The sequence below is a fragment of the Haliotis cracherodii genome, unplaced genomic scaffold, assembly GCF_022045235.1.
Source record: "Haliotis cracherodii isolate W230 unplaced genomic scaffold, xgHalCrac1.p SCAF_9, whole genome shotgun sequence".
NCBI lineage: Eukaryota > Metazoa > Mollusca > Gastropoda > Lepetellida > Haliotidae > Haliotis > Haliotis cracherodii.
In genome coordinates, this window is record NW_027266343.1 from 58454076 (window position 1) to 58476946 (window position 22871).

At 42.5% G+C, this 22871-nt stretch overlaps 1 pseudogene; it reads left to right on the forward strand.

Moving 5' to 3' along the window:
• The first annotated feature begins 234 nt into the window (after window positions 1–234).
• Window positions 235–20360, forward strand: LOC139453189 (uncharacterized; annotated as a pseudogene).
• Window positions 20361–22871: the final 2511 nt, after the last annotated feature.

A 22871-nucleotide genomic window follows, 5' to 3' on the forward strand; every position in this document is an offset into this window, starting at 1 on the left:
AATATCTTAATCATATAGGGACCAACTCTAGTAGCGTTGCTATCAAACACTGGTTTACCTTGAACAGACTCGAGTAAATAAACACCGTCATGATGGAGATTTAAAACACATATTTGATTGTTTAAAAGCTCCATTATTTTTCAGGAATGGGAAGTTACTCGGACATTCCCCTGTACGTCATGTATTGATTGCATGCGGCATACAATGACATTCATCCACTTATTCGTTACAGACGCATGAACTCCACGCAGCGCCACCATGAAGATCTTCATCCTGCTCTCTACCATTCTCCACGTTTGTTCGTCAGTCAAAGACGCCAGTGTGTGTACGCAGCCTACCCAAACAGGACAGTGTAAGGAGTTTGCATGTGTCCTGTACATAATATAAAAGCTTAATCATAATTATTTTTCATACTGTTCAAATGAAAAATCAAATATGTTAGAATGATAGGGACTGCAATCTCTCTGTGCGGAGTGAGTGAGTGTGTGAGTGAATGAGTGAGTGAGTGTGAAAAAGGAAACCAGTTACGACATATTATGGTCACGTGTCACCTTTGATCTTCCAGTCTTTAAGTGTGTCTCGTAGGATCCTTTCAACCATGGCCGGCGGATTACCTAACATCTGCTGACATTTTGTTTGCGCACTTCCTACCATGATAACATGTTGATGTAGTTGTTAAAGTTAAATTATTAATAATGTTTTATCATCCTGGATCCTGCACAACAAAACAGACAACGCCATTATCAACAAACAACCAAAATTAGCAATTAAAAAACTTATATTTAACTAAAGAAACGTATCTTGTTTTCAGTTTTTAACTGTATTAAATTTTAAATGCACCCCATCTTTTCTGAACGTCGCTTGCGTCATAAACGTCAAACAACATCACACTACTGTCAGAAGTGGGGGCAGTCGGGTAGCCTTGTGGTTAAAGCGTTCGCTCGTCACGCCGAAGACCCTGGTTCGATTCCCGACATGGGTACAATGTGTGAAGCTCATTTCTAGTGTCCCCCGCCGTGATATTGCTGGAATATTGCCAAACTTTCTCACTCACACACTCACTGTCAGAAGTGTGTAACTTGAAAGGAGAAGTACACCTGTTACATCTTCGCTTTCGTGTAACAGATCCCTGTGTTTACGCCGAGTAAAGTTATCGATCGGTCCTGCCCACGTTTATCGAGTAGTATGACCTTTTAAAACACGAACGGAAACATGCATTGGAAAATACGACGCAAAGAAGAGAACTTGAGAAGGTGGTCCCAGAAAGAATTAACTTATTGAATTTACAGAATTAGATATGTACTTTTTTACCTTTTGCTGCAAGGCAGTGGGACAACTCTCAAACACGTTTCCTATCGAACCGTGGAGATGCGAAATTAGTTTGGTAAGATTAATTGTGATATCAAACACACATGCCAGGGAACGGACAATGGAATTGAGATGCAAACGTATAAACCGTCTTTGAAAACGACTTAATAGTTTCTACTTTCGGTGAAGCAAATCTACATGCTTTCCACGAACGAGACAATGCACGCGCTGCTATGGCAACTTGAAATGTCTCGGGAACATGACCATTTAAGGTTGTAGAAAAGAACCCCAAACCGATGCCATCGGGGTGATGTAGGCAGGGGCGGAACTAAGCACCATGTGCAGATGCTCCTAAACGCTATTTCCTGCAATTACTTTTCTGCTTCAATGGTAGTTTCGCCCCTGGTAGGTGGAGACATGTAGAAACTCACCCAGATAATGCCATATCTTCATGTTAAAAGAGAATCTCTAGGTTTGACTCAATACTTAACACTAATGCGTAGAATCGATTCTTGCTATGTCGACGTCAGGTCGGGAACCTGCTATTATACCGCGAGACATGTTAAGACAAGTAAGCTTTTGATGACGGAAACTGACGATCCATACGTCAACACTCAGAACCTAACTTCACAACCATACCTATCTCGGATGTATGACATGGATGCAAGAACAGTTTCTAATGTCTATGCTTCCTCAAACATTTAATGGCAACTTACCAAGATGAATGACAGTAATAAGTTATAAGTTTGTTTATGAAGTTCATTAAGCACTTCAGTAGTCGTTAAAGGGAGACTCTCTCCTCTGCCTGACACAAGGAAAGGTCCTGACGTCACAATTAGTCTGTTGCGTTAAACCAAGACAACATGTTTGTGTAATTAGGGTTACAATAGCTGTGTTAATAGCTTACTGCTAGATGGGTAGGTATTAAAACAAAATTGCATTCACAAGAAGATTGTGTTGAATGACATGAATTAAACTTTCTTGGACGATTAGCCCTCTGTAACTGATGGACCCGTGAAGATCCGGGGTAGAATAGGTCTTCGGCAACCCATGCTTGTCTCCCCATGAAGATCCGGGGTAAAATAGGTCTTCAGCAACCCATGCTTGCCGCAAAAGGCGACTATATATGCTTGTTGTAAGAGGCGACTAACAGGCTCGGGTGGTCAGGCTCGCTGCCTTGGTTGATGCACGTCATCGTATCCCAATTGCGTGGATCGATGCTTATGATATCAGTCACTGGATTGTGTGGTCCGGACTCGATTTTTTACAAACCGCCGTCATATAGCTGGAATATTGCTGAGTGCGGCATTAAACAACAAACCGACCAACCAATCCTGTAACTGGTGAATGCATGCGGCTTAAATATTCAGTTCGTTACATGAAAATGTCAATATTTACCATGACAAACATTACCAAACAAACATTGTAACTTAACGGGACTTTGTGGAGACACTATATTCTGTACCTGACAGAAATCAGGAAGTTAATTGGATAACAAACGGAAACAATTTGAACCGCTTCACACCAGCTTCACGATAGGCCGAATTGTGCCGAGTTATCATAAACATATAAAACAGAAAGTGCATTTACAAATGGTTCCGTGAAGATTCCGGGTTAGAATTGGTCTTCAGCTACCCATGCTTGGTTGAGAGGCGACTAACGGGATCGGGTGGTCAGGCTTGATGACTTGGTTGATGCATGTCATCGTATCCCAATTGCGTGGATCGATGCTTATGATCTCAATCACTGGATTGTCTGGTCCAGACTCGATTATCTACAGACCGCCGTCATATAGCCGGAATATGGCTGAATGCGAAGCATAACAGGAGAAATTAATGAATGATAAAATCGATCATAACCTAAAACTTGTGGAATCTTTGACTTTCAATATATATATATATATATATATATATATATATATATATATATATATATATGGACTGCTCTTAAAACACTTCATTTAAATACTTACATTACCAAACAGTAGCGTATCTGTTTTAAAGCTTACACCATTTTATAACTCATCAGCAGACTGAACACATGCAGGGGACAGGGGACACAGTCGTCTCAGGTGCTGCAATCAATTGTGCAGGGTTGCGTCCCTTAGGTGTGCCAGGAACCTGTAAATAAATATAATGCATACAGTTATACTGAAAGTAACATTGATGTAAAGAAACATACCTTGGTTTAGGTATCTGTCGTCAGTATTACTATTAAGTTTACAATGAAAAGTTACAAATTACAAGACTTTTTTTGTTATGTCTGTAAACTAATGTTCTATTCATCAGAAGTTGTTTGATAAAATCACTCTGAACACTAAAACATTGTTTGTTCAGCTGCTATAAATAAAAAAATATCAATATAAAAAATAAATAAATATGTAAACTAATGTCCAAAAGAAACGATACAACGCGTTTGAGTGAGTGAGTTTGATTTTACGCCGCTTTTAGCATTATTCCAGCAATATCACGGCGGGTAACACCAGAAATGGACTTCACACTATGTACCCATGTCGGGAATCGAACCCGGGTCTTCGGCGTGACGAGCGAACGCTTTCACCACTAGGCTACCCGACAGCCCACAACGTGTTTGAAAGGACATTACAAAAAACTAAACGATACAGACATTTCAAATTGGTATATGACTTGTGAGTAATGTTTTCACAGTATGTGTACAAAAATTCATTGTAATCAATCCTTTACAATCATGAGGGCTGACATGTAAAGACGCGGGGGGTCCAAAATGAAAATTTCATTTGAACACAGGTGATGAGTCAAGTGTGGAAAATGTCACAACACACGTCTCAAAGTCACGTTAGTACCGGGTATGTCCACCGTGAGTGTCAATACACGCTAGTACACGTCTACGGGATGATGACGTCAGACGTCTTATGACGTTTGGGAGGATTCGTTGCCATTCATGGAGGAGGCATTGTTCCAATTCCTGGAGGTTAACTGGAGGCACAGGGCGATTCCTGACTTTGCGGCCGAGAATGTCCCACATGTATTCGATTTGGTTCATGTCCGGTGAACATGCCGGCCATGGTAAAACGTGAATGTTGGCGTTTGCTAGGAAGTTCTGGGTCAGCCTTGCTGTGTGAGGCCTCGCATTATCGTGCTGGAAAATGATACCATTAGGCTGTTGTTGGATGAATGGCACCACAACTGCTTGTAAGATGTCATCACTATAACGCTGCGCATTCAGGTTTCCTCGAATTAAGACGAGTCTCGTCACCGCAGATTCCACCCCAAACCATTAAACCTCCGCCTCCATATGGCCTGACTTGATGGATGCAATTCGGTGCCAAACGTTCACCTACTATTCGGTGCACACGCTGCCGGCCGTCGTTCCTGAAGATGCAAAATCTGCTTTCGTCAGAAAACATGACACGTGCCCAGTTCCACCTTTGCCACCGTCGAAGTCGCCTGGCCCATATCCTTCTGTTGAGTCGGTGTTGAGGTGTCAGGAACGCTCCGCGGTAGGGGCGACGTGCTCAGATACCATGTGCCCGCAGTCTCCTGTACACGGTTTGTCGACTTATCACGTGTCCCAGTGCCGTCCGTGCCGATAGCGTCGCTGTTACGAAGCGGTTCCGAAGGTGAAATACCCAGATGTGGCGGTCTTCAATAGGCGTGGTCAACCGTGGTCTCCCGGTTCTCGGCCTGTCTGCTGTCCGACCTGTTTGACGCAACCGCTGCATTAACCTGATGACGGTTATGCGCGCGCATCCTAACCTTCTGGCGACGTCGCGGTGCGTAGCTCCCTGTTGGAGCATCCCTACGGCTCTCTCTCTCTCAATCGCTGTCAAACGTGGCATTTCTTTAGTGTGCTTTTTGTTGCTGTGATCCCAACGTGTCGGGTCAGCAGTTTGATACAGAAGATATGCACGTGCATTTCGTGTTACGGGACGGAACGTCATTTGGGCAAATTGCACGCTTTTTTCTCAATTGATCAAATGTTCCCGGTTTTATCGACCGAATACGTTTGGTTTTGAACGTAGGATACGCAAAAGTACCTTTTCAGACGAAAATTAACTCTTCATATTAATATATTTAGAAAAATGTGTGGTATCGTTTCTTTTGGACATTAGTTTATTTAGAAAATGAAACATTTTTTATTTTATATTATTTGATTGCGACTTCCAATGAAACAAGATATACTAACAGTTGTTGTCGTGAGAACTTTTATCGCGTAATTATAAAGTATATGTTTGTGAAAACCTGATAAATAAAGAACATGAGTAGAAGATCAATCAAGCGATAAATTCGTTAACGACAAAGGTAGTGAGAATGGCACACTCTAGGTTGCCTTGCTCTCTGACCTAGTTGTTGGACAAAGGCCGGGACATCGGGAAGCTTTCCGTGGCATTGCAACTTGTGGACAGACAAGATGTGTTTATAGGTCAAAAGTTGAACCGAAGCTTTTGACACACTAAGCTAAGACATAAGGTTAGTCAGTTGAAATAATGAAATCAGGGTAGGAACTAAAGACACAGCAGAATGTTTGTGGGGTAGTAAATGTGAAAATGCATATCATTTTTTCTTTCAATGTGAATTGTTTAATGAAGAAAGAGACATTTTACTCAGAAACATAAGCAGTATAGCCGAAGATACACCAACTGATCTCAATTTGATATTAAATGGAATTGGGGATTTGGCGGAACAAGATAGCATTAATTTTCAATTATGTTCAGTTGTATACGTATTACAAAGATATTTATGTAAACTATATTGTTCTCACTGTTCACTTATTTCTCCTGTTCTTTTCTTTCCTTCTGTTCCGTTCACGTTCAGTACAAGCTGTAAATCAATGGTGTAAGTATCCGGGAGAAGGTGTCCTGAGTTGGGCAAATTGTACCCAATCCCGTTCACTTTTTGTGTAACAAAATATGTTTAAATCAAATTAGTCTTTTGAGAAAAACGGAGGAAAGGAACTTCATTTCTCTTGGCCACATATGCATTTTGGTTTACCGGCTAAATTCTGCATATAAACTGCGACATGACGGCGAGTCCCGTTGTAGTACTACATAGCCTATCAACGCATGCAATCTTTGGGCCATAACGTTTCTCAGATGTAGAATAGATCTTCAGCAACCCATACTTGCCGTAAAAGGCTTGTAGTAATTGTTACTTAACCAGCCCGAGGAGTCGGCATCCCATATAGTTGCCATTAGTCGTCATTTTGAAAGTTTATTATACGATGATGTGTGTCATACTGATTTTACGAATTGTAATTATTGTCGAACGATCTTCTGCTATGACGATTTTTCTTATGTGACGTCATTCACAACTTAAGTCACAATAAGATTCGAATGGTGCGCGTGAAACCACAAAGAGATATTATTTCTAACCCTATTGGTAATAAAGTCTAGTATTTTATCTTCAGAGGCAAAGTATTATATTCTATCACTATTTATTCTTTGTTTGCAATCTTTGTTTACTTAAAACTATTTTCATAAATATTTTAACGCCATGAGCCATTCGTCACCACTCGCCCCTTTCCGTAACCTGCAAGAAGGCTCGTCCCCACATCGATGAATGTTATGTGCGAAAATACGACAAACCAATCAGAATGTGCGTATGATTTCAGGTTCTTCTTCAAAGAATCCCTCAGATATGATTTATGATTTTACATATGTCTTGCTTCTAAAAATATACCCAAGACACAGTTAAATGTGTTCAATCATACTGTATAATACCTTAAGTCCTGATGTGTCTTAAATAGCATCTGGAATTTATATGACCTATGGGAAATTTGCGTGAATCATTACGCAACGAGTTGACAATTTATTTAGTTATGCCCGTTTGCGCTTAGACGGAACCCAGTCGCAAAAAATGGCCACGAGAGGGGCACGAGTCGCTATTCGGCTTGTCCCGGAATACCACGAGTTGGTCACGAATGGCCATGAGCAAGTCGCCATAACGCAAGAGTCTGTTTTCCGTTCTAGATCACGCGAAGCCGAAGATTCCCGATCAGTTCAAGGTCAAGGTCGAATGTAACTTACTGGACAAGAAACAAACAACAATAATCAAGGAAACATATGACTTTTACAACAACAGAGGAGCCGTGACGCAGATTGAGGGAGGGAAGAAGTTTCAAGGATACTTCGACTACCATTCAAACGAATATCTCAACGTTCTCCCTGACACGTGTAAGTTCGAGTTACAATCATAAACACACTGCTTGAAGAACTACACGACAACAACCACGACTACTGCTGCTGCTACTACAGCTGCTACAACACAGCTGCTGTTGCTACTACGACTACTGCTTCTGCTACTACTACTGCTGATGCTGTTGCTACGTACTACTTCTACTACTGTTGCTATTGCGACCGCTACTACTACTACTACTACTGCTGCTGCTGCTGTTACTACTACTACTACTACTACTACTGCTGCTTATATGACTACTACTACTACTACTACTACTACTACTACTACTTCTACTACTACTACTACTACTACTACTGTTGCTATTACGAAGACGACGACGACTACTACTACTACTCCTTCTATTTGCCCGTGAAGATCCGGGCTAGAATAAGTCTTCAGCAAGACATGCTTGTCGTAAAAAGGCGATTAAGGAGATCGGGTGGTCTTGGTCGCTGACTTGCTTGTATCCCAATTGCGTGGATCTATACTTTTGATATCAATCACTGAATTGTCTGGTCCATTCTTGATTACTGACAGACCGCCGTCATATAGCTGGAATATTGCTGAGTGCGGCCTACAAAAACAAACGCCATCAACTACTTCTACTACTACTACTACTACTACTGTTGCTTTTACTCGTGTTGCTACTACTACTACTGTTGCTATTACTAGTGTTGCTATTGCTACTACTACTACTTCTACTACTACTACTACTACTACTACTACTACTACTACTGTCCATATTTCTTCCACTTCTTCCGATCAATGTCTTCTACGATATAACTGAAATGTGAAGTAGATAAGTATAAAATCCAGTTCTAGTATAGTATTAAAATGATAACATTATAATACTAACAACACTATAAAGATAATATTTCCGTTTCTTGACTCTTGTAGCGAAGTGCACGGTCCAAGACTTGGGGGACTCGTCCTCTAAATTCCTCTTCGGATATTCGCCAGGAATCCCAGGTCAAGGTCATATTTTCTCTGCATCCGGGGCCTTGCACTTCACATCCAATGGTTCCAAGGAGGTGTACGTCGGGAAGTCTGTCATCCGGGGCATTGCAGTAGACACGTGGTACAGCTGTCAATACTGGCCGCAAATGGATGCAACCATGAACGTCACGTGGTATTTTACAGGTTCAGTTCCGTTTAATGTTTTCAGGGCAATGTGGTCCATATTACATACACGAATATTATACAATTATATTACATTGCACACGCATAATTGAATCGGATTACATTTCCGTTCTAATGTTAAATACAATGTACATAAACTTTGACAGATGAAATATATTTTCAAGTTTTTACAACTAATTATAGACATCATACCGCGGGCTTGGCTGTTAAAACTTTACATTGGGAACGCGCATTTGAATACAGAGGAAAGACAACCAAAATATGATTTCCGTCTTCGCAATAGACATTCACTGTGCGAGCAGAGAGAGTCTCGTCACCTACAATACCTTTTACCTTTACGTTCGTTTTGAACACCAAATATCTACTTCTAAATTTTAACCAGGCCTTCCTGTAATTAAGTACAGTAAACTACGGTTATAGCGAACTCAAAGGGGCCACTAATTTTAGTTCGTTATAACCGTAGTTCGTTATAAGCATATGTATAGCATATATACAGCAGTGGCCGGGACAAAAAAATAAGTCCGTCATATCCGTCATTTCGTTATAAGCGTGTTCGTTATAAACGTAGTTTACTGGACATTAAAAAAAGTCTTGTATATACGATTCAAAGTGAAGTTTTGATTTCATGGTTGAGTGCTCGCTTTTGTGTGAGGAGTGAATGCAAGTTTTGTTTGCCACAATCAAGAATATGTTTTTCAAAACAAAGATAATTGATTCTTAATGACCAAGCCGAAGCCGTAAAAACAGCAAATTTCTAATATGAGATGCCCAATATAAGAATTTTCTATCACAGGTATCGTATAGCAGTCAATCACACTGATGTGGATGTCTATATGTGGGCTCAGATAAAATACGTAACCAATATTTAATACATGTGACATACTATTTTTGTCTATCTGCCACACCCACTATATGCAACAGCATTTGGCAAACAAAGTAACATACATGTATATATTGACAATATATAGACAAGAAACTTTCCACCTCTAGACTGCTCTGTTTCCATCTTCTCGTCCATCTGTTGGTTAAGCAGATTATCATGGGTTCCTGCCAAACATGAACTGGTTTATTGTTACTTGCGACTTTTTAAAATATTTATTAACTAATTTCTAAAAGTCGTGAGTATCAGCTGCTTGGATGAATTTGTTACTAAAGTTTAATTTAAAGTCTATAAATTTTGTTACGACAGATAATCTTAAACCTAATTCTGGTTTGTTTATACATAGGAAAGTTTTCTCTAGTTGGACAAAGACGGAACACGTTTAGAAGTTTATATTTAATACTTCCTAATCAACGCAATCGTGATCAAACCGCTTACACTGTAATTAACCAGGGAATACCCGGTTTAAGTTATCGCGCCTTTCATCAATGATCCAGCGGATTTCAAAATATCGACAAGACTACCTACAGCAGTGTCTATATTTTCATAAACTGTTTCCATAAACCGGTCAAACTGCTCCAGATAAATCAGATTCAAACTGTTCAACGAATGTTTGTTTAAACGTTATATTCCATTTAGACCCCCCCCCCCCCCCTCTCTCTCTCTCTCTGTGTCTCTCACTCTCTCTCTCTCTCTCTCTCCCTGCTGATAAGACGTTCACAACATGACTGGTATCTCTGACACCTTCACTTAATAAGGAGATGATCTGAATCTGTGCGTGTTTTTACTGTCACGTCAGTCATATAGGGAAAAATATCTGATGAATACATGTCTGGGGTGCTGTAACAATTGCCCCTATGACAGTAAAATCCCCAGAAGCGTCTTACAATCTTCCATTGACAAGAACAAGATCAAACAATTTACATATTTCGACGAATTGTGTTCATTGTTATAAATAATCGTGTCCCTTGTTCGTACAGATCGGATAAATTCAACAGGGCAGTAAATGTCTTCATCAATCGGTAGATGGTTAACTGAGTCATCCTCAATAACGTCATTCAAGTTACCCGTTCTAGCATTCATGTAACCTCACAGTGTCCGGGCGTTCTTTAACAATAGCTATTCGTTGCTCAAGACCTTCCATACCATAGCGATGCTCGGTTTTTTCTGGTGGAACAGTGAGTGAATGTGGTTTTACACTGTGTTTAGCAACATTTCAGCAATATCACGGCGGGGGACACCAGAAATGGGCTTCACGTATTGTTCCCATGTCGGGAATCGAACCCGCGTCTTCGGCGTGACGAGCAAGCGCTTAAACCACTAGGCTCCCCGACCACCCCAATAGTGGAACACAGAGCAGAGCAGTATCAAACGTTTTCTTTCCAACAAAGCGGAATGTGTGATGAGACTAATAGTGGCTGTCCACTCTGAATGAACCCGTGGTCATTACACGGGTCACTTTTGATATGTACTGCGAAGCCTCCACTCTAGTGGCCATATTTTTAATCTTTTTGAGAGAGTAATCGAAACATGAATATTTGCCAAATATAATGTTTCCAACAGGCAAAATTCATTTAAACAAGAAAGGAAACTGATAACGTCAGGAATACTCAGCTTGTTATAAATTCCGTGAAGATCCGGGGTAGAATAGGTCTTCAGGAACCCATGCTTGCCGTAAAAGGCGACTAACATGATCGGGTGGTAGGGATAGCTGACTTGGTTGATGCATGTCATCGTATCCCAATTGCGTAGATCGATGCTCATGTTATCAATCACAGGATTGTCTGGTCCAGACTCGATTATTTACAGACCGCCGTGCTATAGCTGGAATATTTCTGAGTACGGCGTTAAACAACAAACAAATGATAGCGTATCCTGGACCTGGACCGCTGCTCATGCCGTCCACCACTGGCTTGACCTGCCCAGTTCATGTGCAGGCCGCTACCTTATAGTTGTAATAGTGCTGAAAACAAACACTACCTTCCAGCTAAGGATGGATCACCCGTTACTATGTTTCAGGTTAGCTACATGCATGTCAATGTTAAATAACCTGAAAAAACAAGTCGTTTATACTGGCCGCAACAATACGGTTTCTTAACCTAAACACATCAGGTCGCACCCACAGCTCTGAATGTGAATGACGCGTCTTTTCTTCCGTTTCAGACAAATCCAACTGGGAGTCATCTTTGGGAGTGGTGTCAGTTCCGGTATCTGCGCGCGTCACCGGAATCGTCTACAGTGGCACCAGCTCCCATACCTTTGATCACGAGTACAATTTCTACGGTTTTGCGAACGGCGCAACCCAAACAGATTTTGTAAGACTTCATATTGCCGTTTTATATAGCATTTTTTAGACACAACTGTACAGTGCAAAGAGGGCTCCAATTTCCAAAAGCCAGCTCAGCGCTATGACCTATATATGAGGTACAACGATGTAAACCCTCTTTTGTGAGGGTACCCCATATCTCCAGATGTAGACGTCGCATGTCGTAGATAATCAAGACTGGTTACTTGCATTGACGTATAATATTTACACACTTTAGAACGCAAAATTACCCAACCTTCCAACATTCATCTTCCCGCGGCAATGGAGTTAATTGACTGTAAAAGTCCAGTTTCCAACCTTAACTTTTACTGTCAGTTAACTCCCTTGCCTCGGGAAGATGTCCAACATTATGATTTCCATACGTGAACCAAATAGTAGATCTTGCGCACTCTAAGCGATCGAAGGCGGACCTTCATTCATTATTATCAAACGAACGAGCCACTGGCCTACCCGATGTATCTGTTACAAGTGAAAGTTTCTGCTACACGTGAATCTTTCTGTTACACGTGAATCTTTCTGCTGCATGTGAATGTTTCTGCTACACGTGAATGTTTCTGTTATACGTGAATCTTTCTGCTACACGTGAATGTTTCTGCTACACGTGAATCTTTCTGTTACACGTGAATCTTTCTGTTACACGTGAATCTTTCTGTTACACATGAATCTTTCTGTTACACGTGAGTATTCTGGCTTCAGGAGATACCGAACGGCATCGTGTGCCCTAAACGCAAGAACATGAAGGCGCTGCCCCCCTCTGAGTTCCAGCTTCACGCTGATGGGAGAGATTGTCAGTCTGGAGGTCACTTACTTGGAGGTAAGTCGAGGTCACCCCAAACAAACCTCCATGAAAGCAAGCTTTACTCAGAACAAAGAAAGACAGGGAGACAGAAGTTGTGTGCAGCACGTTGTGTGCAGCGTGTTATAACGTATGCACCGTTGTATAACGTGTGCAGCATGTTATAACGGATGGCGCGTGTTATAACGTTGTCTACATCTTAGAACATTGTGTACAACATGGTATAATGCGTGCAACGTGTTATACGTGTGCAGCGTGTTATAACATTGTGTGCAGCATGTTATAATGTATGCGCCGTTTTATAACGTGTGCAGCATGTTATAATGTATGGAGCGTGTTATAACGTTGTGTGCAGCGTGTTATAACATTGTGTGCAACATGTTATAATGTGTGCAGCACGTTGTGTGCCGCGTGTTATAACGTTGTGTACAGCGTGTTATAACGTTGTGTGCAACATGTTACGTTGTGTGCAGCGTGTTATAACGATGGGTGCAGCATGTTATAACGTTGTGTGCAGCGTGTTATAACGTTGATTGCAGGAGAGGTATGACGTCAACCAACAGATTGCGGCCTACAGGTACAAGCCCTCTGCGGAACTCAACACCGACTACGGCTCTAACAGAATGGTGGAAATTAATGATTTCAACACAGGTGATGTTAGTTAGGTACCTTTCAGTATTGCCTTCACCACTTGAGGCCGCAGGTAGAGTGTGGTTCCATTCAAGCAGTGGCCCAGTTAGGATCCATTTCCCTGCTCGTGGTTTTTCACCAAAAAAGTTAACCTCAACGACCAACGTCCCGTAGTGTATCCGCCCTGATATAACCTGTATACAGCTGGCGTTAAACACGACTCCCTCACTCACTCACTGTACTTGACGACGGGTGCACAGTTCACGTAACCAAACAGCTACTTCGGTGAGACCATAGTTTATCAAATAATTAATAGTGTTATCGATGCAATAAACTTGGTAGCGCGATCCGATATGTAGGTACGAGAAGTCGCCCGGCCGGAACTACATTTAAGCTCCGTACATCGATGTTTTGTCTGCTTGATCAATAAACCATTCACTAACGTTTCCAATGTCCTTAGATGTGTCACCGTATTTCTGTAGATTATAGTGAGTGAGTATGGTTTTACGCCGCTTTTAGGAATAATCCAGCAACATCACGGCGGGGGACACCAGAAGTGGGCTTCACACATTGTACCCATGTCGGGAATCGAACCCGGGTCTTCAGCGTGACGAGCGAACACTTTAACCACTAGGCTCCCGACCGCCCCCTGTAGATTATAACAGTTGGAAGTCATTGTGCATTATAGGATAAAGTGGGCGGGTAAGCGAAACATTAAGTGAAATAACGTCTTCAATTACACACGACTCGCATAATACAATTTTTAATTTCTAAGATATGATATTTACGATACGGAAACACACTCGGACAATACTCTCTATATAACGTACACGTGCACGGATCTTGCCAGCGGTAGCGTAGTTGATAACGCGCATTCTCACCACGTTGGAATCCTGGGTTCGATTACAAATTCGGTAACAGACGACTTCCGGTTGGTGAGGCTCGCTGACTTGGTTGATGCATGCCATCGTATCCCAATTGCGTACGATGCTTATGATGTCAATCACTGGATTATCTTATCTGGACTCGATTATTTACAGACCGCCGTCACATAGCTGGAATATTGGTGTACAGGGTACCACTGTTTTTAAGTTTGAGCGTTCACTCGTCTCGCCGGGTTTCATTCCCAACGTGGGTACACTGTTTGAATTCTTTCTTATTGTCACGCTGCGTGATGTTGATATATCAAAATCTCAATAAATCATGAAAAAGTCTCACTCACACCATAAAAGCATTTTTGTGTAATATTCAACATCCAGACGCCGTATCCATTATCATGACTTGTGTCTTGCAGGTGTGGCCTACATCATGGATGAGTTGCTAGGCAACTGTACCGTTACCCAGATTGACCACGGTAACTTCCTGTACCGACATGTGACCGGCTCCTCCCGCAAGGTCCGAATGCTGACCCCACAGGAGTTCTTCCTGCTGGACAACATGATAGACCGCTACACATACAGCGGGCAGGTGCGTGTGGGATGTCATACAATTCACAAGCTATAGTTCATGTAAAGGACACTGGGGTATGAGTGGTCTTCGGCGCCCCAAGTCGCTGTGCAGAGTTGCGTCCCCTAGTAGTGCAGGATCCGCCGGTCGTTGGCTTGAAACCCAGATTCGCCTGTGTTAGAACAGCTCTCGTTGGGATTCCGGAGCAGAATATACGTGCCCAGGGACCCATGTTGGTCTGCAGACTGAATGTGCATAGTGTGGTTACAGTGTGTGACTGGTCCGGGGTAGAATAGGTCTTCACCAACCTATGCTTGCCGTAAAAGGCGACTTTGCTTGTCGTAAAAGGTGAGTAACGGGATCAGGTGGTCAGGCTCACTGACATGGTTTATGCATGTCATCGTATCCCAACAACTTGGGTCGATGCTTATGTTATGAATCACAGGATTGTCTGGTCCAGACTCGATTATTTACACACCGCCGTCATATAGCTGGAATATTTCGGAGTGCGGCGTTAAACAACAAACAAATGATAGCGTGTCCTGGACCTGGACCGCTGCTCATGCCGTCCACCACTGGCTTGACCTGCCCAGTTCATGTGCAGGCCGCTACCTTATAGTTGTAATAGTGCTGACTACGGAGAAAATGTCCACTCGGTGAAATGTAATTATTAGTATTTTAAAAGTCCAATCATTAATGCTATTCGTGTGTTTAACTTCATGATTGGGAATTATTTAGGGAATATATTGTCCCCGAATATGATTGAAAATATGATGAGGTTTCAGTCAGAAAACAGGGAATTGCCTGCCACACAAAATACATTGTTGCAAGGGATTTTTCCCTTAAAAGATTCAAGGTTACAGTTTTTAATTGAAAAATATATCTTGTTTTCCCCTCCCCCCCCCCCTCCCCCCCCCCCCCCCCCCCCCCCCCCCCCCCCCCCCACCAGCATTGTTGGTAGGTAGCCCAGTCGTGCCTACGACGTTTTAAGGCTTGGAAGAGTTCCACTCCCATTACGGGTTAATTGTGATTGATCTATTCTTGACTTTCCCGACACAATGTGGACTAACAACTCCAAATAACCCAACTCACGTGCATTATTCCAGAGAAACATCCGGGGCTTGAAGTGCGATACTTGGACGGGATTTCACGAGTCGGCGGGTTTCGGCGGCAGCGTCGATGGCAATATTACTATTGAATGGTACTTCCTTTCTGTAAGTAAGACAGAGATAAGGCGTGAGTAAGAGGTCAGGTTTTAACAGACACCTGAAACGTTTTGAAGTCGCTATAGACGAGGCATGACATGCACCGCTAGTCCTGGGTTCGTCCAGATTAAGATTCTTGGTCAGTAGTAGTCTGTCACACAGACCCTGAAACAAATATATCCAATAAAGCCCATGCAAGTCTATAATAGTGGGCATGTCTAGATTACTGCAATATCAAAATGAAGAGCTTCTCTGGGCTCCTTTTTATTATTTTTTATTAAGATAATTTAACGACTGTTTTTTTCTTTAAGATACGTTCATTTCAAAGGCTATATGTTAGTCTAGGTCAGTAGCTGCACCAAACTGAGGTCGGTTCACTCAAGTGGTCCATGACTTTGGGATTGCCCCTCACAGACAGCAGGCTGTGATATAACTGAAGTAGTGCTCAAAGACGACTCAACCACTCCCTCACCAGCAGTTTAATTGTACACCCCATCCGATAAATTGCTACTTTGGGAGTTATGACTGTATCTTAATGTTTGACTCACGAACCACACTTGTTAGTCTCAAAGACGTATGAGCTGTGTCTACTGCACACTTGTCATCAAGTAGTGACGTCACACCATGACGTAGTTCGAGTCCCAGTTTCCGGTTTGCGTGACCCAGGCCTAAGCTAATATCGGGACATACTATTTCTGATGTCCGTGGAAAAAACTAATTCTCTGATTCGTTGATTCTTTATCCGAACAAAGTGAATTTCTGTTCTGCACGACGAAAACGAGTTTTATTCCTCTTCACCAGAAAAACGTGACGACGTGGAATGACGTAGCTGCGGTGTTTCCTGGAGACGGTATCCCAGTCGCAATGCAAGCCTGGGCCCCCGACACTAAAGGAAAGGTGACACGTTTCGTCTCATACCTAAATATTAGCGTAAACTGGATCAAAAGGTTATATGTATAATATAATTCACATATTCTTATAAATGTAAATTTGGAAATTATTTGTGGGATGAAGTTTATGTCTGAAAACAGTTTAAGTCTGTTTAATGGTGGCCAGTTTTGGGGGAGTTATTTTGTACGCATATTAGATTTTGACTTACAGATTGGGGTTACCAGTATCGTATTGTATTTTTGTATAACGCGGACGATTAAGGTACATTTAGAAATATTTTTGTAGAATGTTCCCATCTACAACTTCAACGTGTTCGACTTCGACCGATCTGTGCCCAACGTCCTCACCTACGACATCAGCCCGTGCTACGTCAGCGACAACAGACGGATGTTCCACTTCTCCATTGACGGTGAGTATTGTGTGGCTCTAGACGAACAGCAGCAACGGTATATCGAGGGGGCGTCGGCGAGCATGTGGTCACGTAGCAGGAGTAGCACAGTGGGTAGTGTGTTTGGCAATGACGTCGAAGTCCGTGTTCAATACCCGACATAGAGCATCTGTCTTGGATTTCTTTTAATCCAAAAAAAAAAGAGTCCAGATTCAAATATATAACAATTTGTGATCTAAGTCCCATAATGCTAAAATGTATGCTTGGTGATGACCATAAGCACTTTAAAACATTTCTTTAAAATAATTGTATTTCAGTTTTTCACCAGAATCTTTCCCCTCTGCTGAGGAATAAAATCCAGATATGTTTCAGACATGGACTTTCCTCGGCTTTTAGTAATTTATTTTGTAAATACAAATTATATATTTTCCACAGTCAAGCCCTAATGCTTTTGAATATACAAGTACCCAGAATATTTTGTTCTGCCGTGATATTGCGGTAATATTGCCAAAAGCGGCGTAAAAGCCAACTCATTCACTCACTCTACCGACAGGTCAGTTCGAGCAGTTCATCTCCGACAACATGGAACTCTTCAAGTACTCCACCATGTCAACCATCGTCAGCATGTGCGACATCTCCTCCCTCAGAATCGCCAACTTGAAGGTGAACTTTAGACCTTGACCTTGAACTTGACCTCCGGCGTCGGGTATTGTGGCATTATAATGGCTTAGTTATGTTGAATACCATTCTAAAACTTTTATTACGGACAGACATACTTCGCTTACATCAATAGGATCTGTTTTCATTTAAACGTGCCATAAATAATTCAGTCAAGAAAGTGACTCTGTGTCCCACGACAACAGTTTTATAGGAACATATACATATAACGAAATCACAGATAAACCCGTTCAAAATAACGCAGATCTTAAACGTCGACCACTTAACAAAACCAGGAGCACGATGTGGTGCTGACAGACCTAAGGCCATAAGCTTGACAAACTTGAAACTCGAACCAAGGTTCAGCCGATCCAAAGATTGGTCAGACATCAGTAGTCTGCTCCGTGAAACAAAGTCGAACGCAAGATTCGTATTTCAGGTTGACCTTGACGATGATGTGCACGTAACCTTTGAGATGTTGGACGTCGCCCCTGTTGTTGGTGACAACACGAACGTCGTTCCTCAGGTATCTCTGACAGACGCAGCCAACATCTTCATCAACTCTGTGCAAGGGGGTAGTTTTACCATCGTTTGGAACGACTTTCTCGTCGGCTCCGGGCAGGTGAGTTTAGGTCAAGGTCAAACAAGATAAAACGTCCACTCCCGAGAATAACCAGTCTTGCTTATCTGACGAAGCAGATTCCATTAGGCTTGAAAGGCAAAATAGCCGTGAAAATAATATGAATTGATCACTAAAAATAATGGATGACACGAAGTGTTCGCGAAAAGGGTAGGAAGGGACATACCACTTGATATTCTGGGGGAGGCCTGGTGTTTTCTCGAAAATAATAAAGTAGACATAATTTATGGATAACTGGTCTTGCTTGACAACGGCATAATGATCTATACCGAAACGTCGCCTTTACAGTATTGAAGAAGTTGTTATCCATAAATTGTGTCTACTTTGTCATCCGTCAACTTCTAACTAAAGCCTATCCAACATTCGAAAATAATAGTTTTGCCTTTTACCCGATATGGAATATCTTTGGGCAGTTATGCAAGACTGGCGTTGACGTTGCTTGACGTTGACAAGCAGCCACACACACACACACACACACACACACACACGCACACACACACACGTGTATATAAATGCAATTATCTTGAACACGACGTAAACCCAATTTCACCTCAAGTATGTTAAACTGCGGCATGGTATATCAGTGGTCTAGCACTATAAAAACCGGCATAAGTCGGGCTAGTACAAGTAGCCATGCGCGATCACACGTGCATGCACGCCGCTATTTTAGAGCAATAACATTGAACACGGCGTAAACCCTAGTTTCACCTCACTCACTCACTCACTCACTTACTTACCTGTTGGCCGCAGGCTCCAAGCATCACTGTCATATCGAGAAGCCTCACGGAAATGGACTACGAGAAACACCAGTTCGGAAAACCAGGAATCATTGGCTTTGGACCAGGTAGGATCCTCAAACACAGTTATACATTCTGTACATGGACAAGTCTTACATGTTAGTCATCCCAGGAATATTTGGAAGATGCACATACTTTCGGGATGAAGACGACATTGAAAAAATACAGTCGTATTAAATCCATTCATTATCACCTCGTGTCATTCCGTGACAAGCTTGTGTATGTTACGGAAAGGTGCGAGTGGTGACTGGTAACATCAAGCATGATGAAGCTTCAGTCACGAAAGAAAGTTATTTACAACATAGGGGAGGCAACTCTTATAATACTCTCAACATACCCACAGTAAAATGTCTGCATTACATGGATGCACGGCCATGTTTGCAATGCAAACATCAGACGCGGGCTTATCCCCGATGTACAGTATCGAGTGTGGTGGTGGTGTCAACGACACCGTCTTTAGCTACGTCACAGTGGTGGTGGCAACGACATCGTCTTCAGCCATGTAATAGTGGTGGCGTAAACAACTAATGTTAGGCAAAAATAGTTCTGGGTGAACGCCAACATCGCATATAGGAGTCAACCTTGTTTCTGAAGCGTGTAAACTATATCCAGTCTGTATTCCTCCACGTTGCAGGAACGATGGCCGGCGTCGGGTTCGCCATGATCATTGTGGGAGGCACCATGGGAGCTGGCACTAGCTTCTTCTGCTATAAATAAACCTCAGCCGGAAACAAGTCTATTAACTGGTTACCCTATTTCATTGTTTGTCGTTGAACGCCGCTCTCAACACCATACCAACAATACGACGGCGACCAGTAAATAATTAAGTCAGGACCAGGAGTCAGCTTCGAGCATCGCTGACGGTTTTCCATGACACGCAATCAAGCGAGCCTGACCTGCCGATCTATCAAGTCTCGTCTTACATGCACAACTTGTCTCCATCTCTATCGGGCTGAAATATTGCCAATGCTATGTAAAATGTTGAGTCACTCATGTTTTGTCGATGTGTATCGTTGAGTCCGTCGTGTACGATTATAATCCTTGTTATTTTTAGCACCTTACCCTCTGTTTGACTTTCACCAAAGTAGTAAACATTTAAGACCTGTGCCAGTATGGGCTTTCCTGACACGCCTTGATATAGCTGAAATACTCCAACATCAAGCTGACACGCCGTGATATAACTGAAAAACTCCCACATCAAGCTGACACGCCTTGATATAACTGAAATACTCCCACATCAAGCTGACACGCCGTGATATAACTGAAATACTCCCACATCATGCTGACACGCCGTGATATAACTGAAATACTCCCACATCAAGCTGACACCCTTTGATATAACTGAAATACTCCCACATCATGCTGACACGCCGTGATATAACTGAAATACTCCCACATCAAGCTCACACGCCGTGATATAACTGAAATACTCCCACATCAAGCTGACACGCCGTGATATAACTGAAATACTCCCACATCATGCTGACACGCCGTGATATAACTGAAATACTCCCACATCAAGCTGACACGCCGTGATATAACTGAAATACTCCCACATCATGCTGACACGCCGTGATATAACTGAAATACTCCCACATCAAGCTGACACGCCGTGATATAACTGAAATACTCCATCATGCTGACACGCCTTGATATAACTGAAATACACCCACATCAAGCTCACACGCCGTGATATAACTGAAATACTCCCACATCATGCTGACACGCCTTGATATAACTGAAATACACCCACATCAAGCTCACACGCCGTGATATAACTGAAATACTCCCACATCATGCTGACACGCCGTGATATAACTGAAATACTCCCACATCAAGCTCACACGCCGTGATATAACTGAAATACTCCCACATCAAGCTGACACGCCGTGATATAACTGAAATACTCCCACATCAAGCTGACACGCCGTGATATAACTGAAATACTCCCACATCATGCTGACACGCCGTGATATAACTGAAATACTCCCACATCAAGCTGACACGCCTTGATATAACTGAAATACTCCCACATCAAGCTGACACGCCGTGATATAACTGAAATACTCCCACATCAAGCTGACACGCCGTGATATAACTGAAATACTCCCACATCAAGCTCACACGCCGTGATATAACTGAAATACTCCCACATCATGCTGACACGCCGTGATATAACGGAAATACTCCCACATCAAGCTGACACGCCGTGATATAACTGAAATACTCCCACATCAAGCTCACACGCCGTGATATACCATAAAAACTCCCACATCAAGCTGACACGCCGTGATATAACTGAAAAACTCCCAGATCATGCTGACACGCCGTGATATAACTGAAATACTCCATCATGCTGACACGCCTTGATATAACTGAAATACTCCCCCACAAAGCTTACACGTCTTGATATAACTGAAATACTCCCACATCAAGCTGACACGTCTTGATATAACTGAAATACTCCCCCACAAAGCTGACACGTCTTGATATAACTGAAATACTCCCACATCAAGCTGACACGCCGTGATATAACTGAAATACTCCCACATCAAGCTGACACGTCTTGATATAACTGAAATACTCCCCCACAAAGCTGACACGTCTTGATATAACTGAAATACTCCCACATCAAGCTGACACGTCTTGATATAACTGAAATACTCCCACATCATACTGACACGTCTTGATATAACTGAAATACTGTTGAACGTTTCCTCCTTGTGGGGTCAACAGTCCCGTACTGTAGAAATGAAGGCATCATAATTTGCATATTGCCTGCCATACAATTCTTGGCGAAAAGGTGGAAACCTGACGGTGCTAGATCTAGTCAATACCGAGGATGTTTACAGCCACAATCTTGCACTGCAGCCATGGCGGCAAAGGTAGGAGCATCATCACCAAAAGTTGGCACCATATCCGCATGGATCGTTGTTAGATTTAGCTCTTTCAGTTGGAAATACTTGATGACAGCGCCGTAGCCAAGTTTGTCCACTTTCATCAACGGAGAATACATAGTCACTTTGATAACTGCAGAAATGTGCCGCCTCGTTGTGTATGAAGTTCAGATGCAGTCTTCTGTTAGCATGGACTGTATTGTACTTTCTATACATACGAAACAGCTAAGGGTGCCCTCTACACCCTTCGTAGTTACGCTCACCCCTCATAGTAAGTCTCTTTGCGAAGTGATGCAGTAATGTTTTATGTCAGGTGATGCCTTAAGTCTTTGCGTCAAGGGGGTTTGTGGGGTAGCCTAATGGTTAGAGCGCTAGCCCGTCACGCAGATGACTCGAGTTTGATTCCCCACATGGATACAATGTGTTAAGCCCATTTCTGGTGTTCCCAGCTGGAATATTGCTAAAAGCGGCGTAAAATCATACTCACTCACTAACTTTGCGTCAAGTCATGCAGGAAGTCTTAACGTGAAGTGGTTCAGCAAGTCCTCATGTTTATTTTGTACCATCCAGTCTTCGCCGCACTCACAGTATACAGCCACGTGACGGCGGCCAACACGTAATGGCCCCTGGACCAGACAAACCACTGTTTTGGTAGTCACCGACCCACACCGTCTGCACACGTCGCCACACTATCAACCATGTCAATATTTGTTCG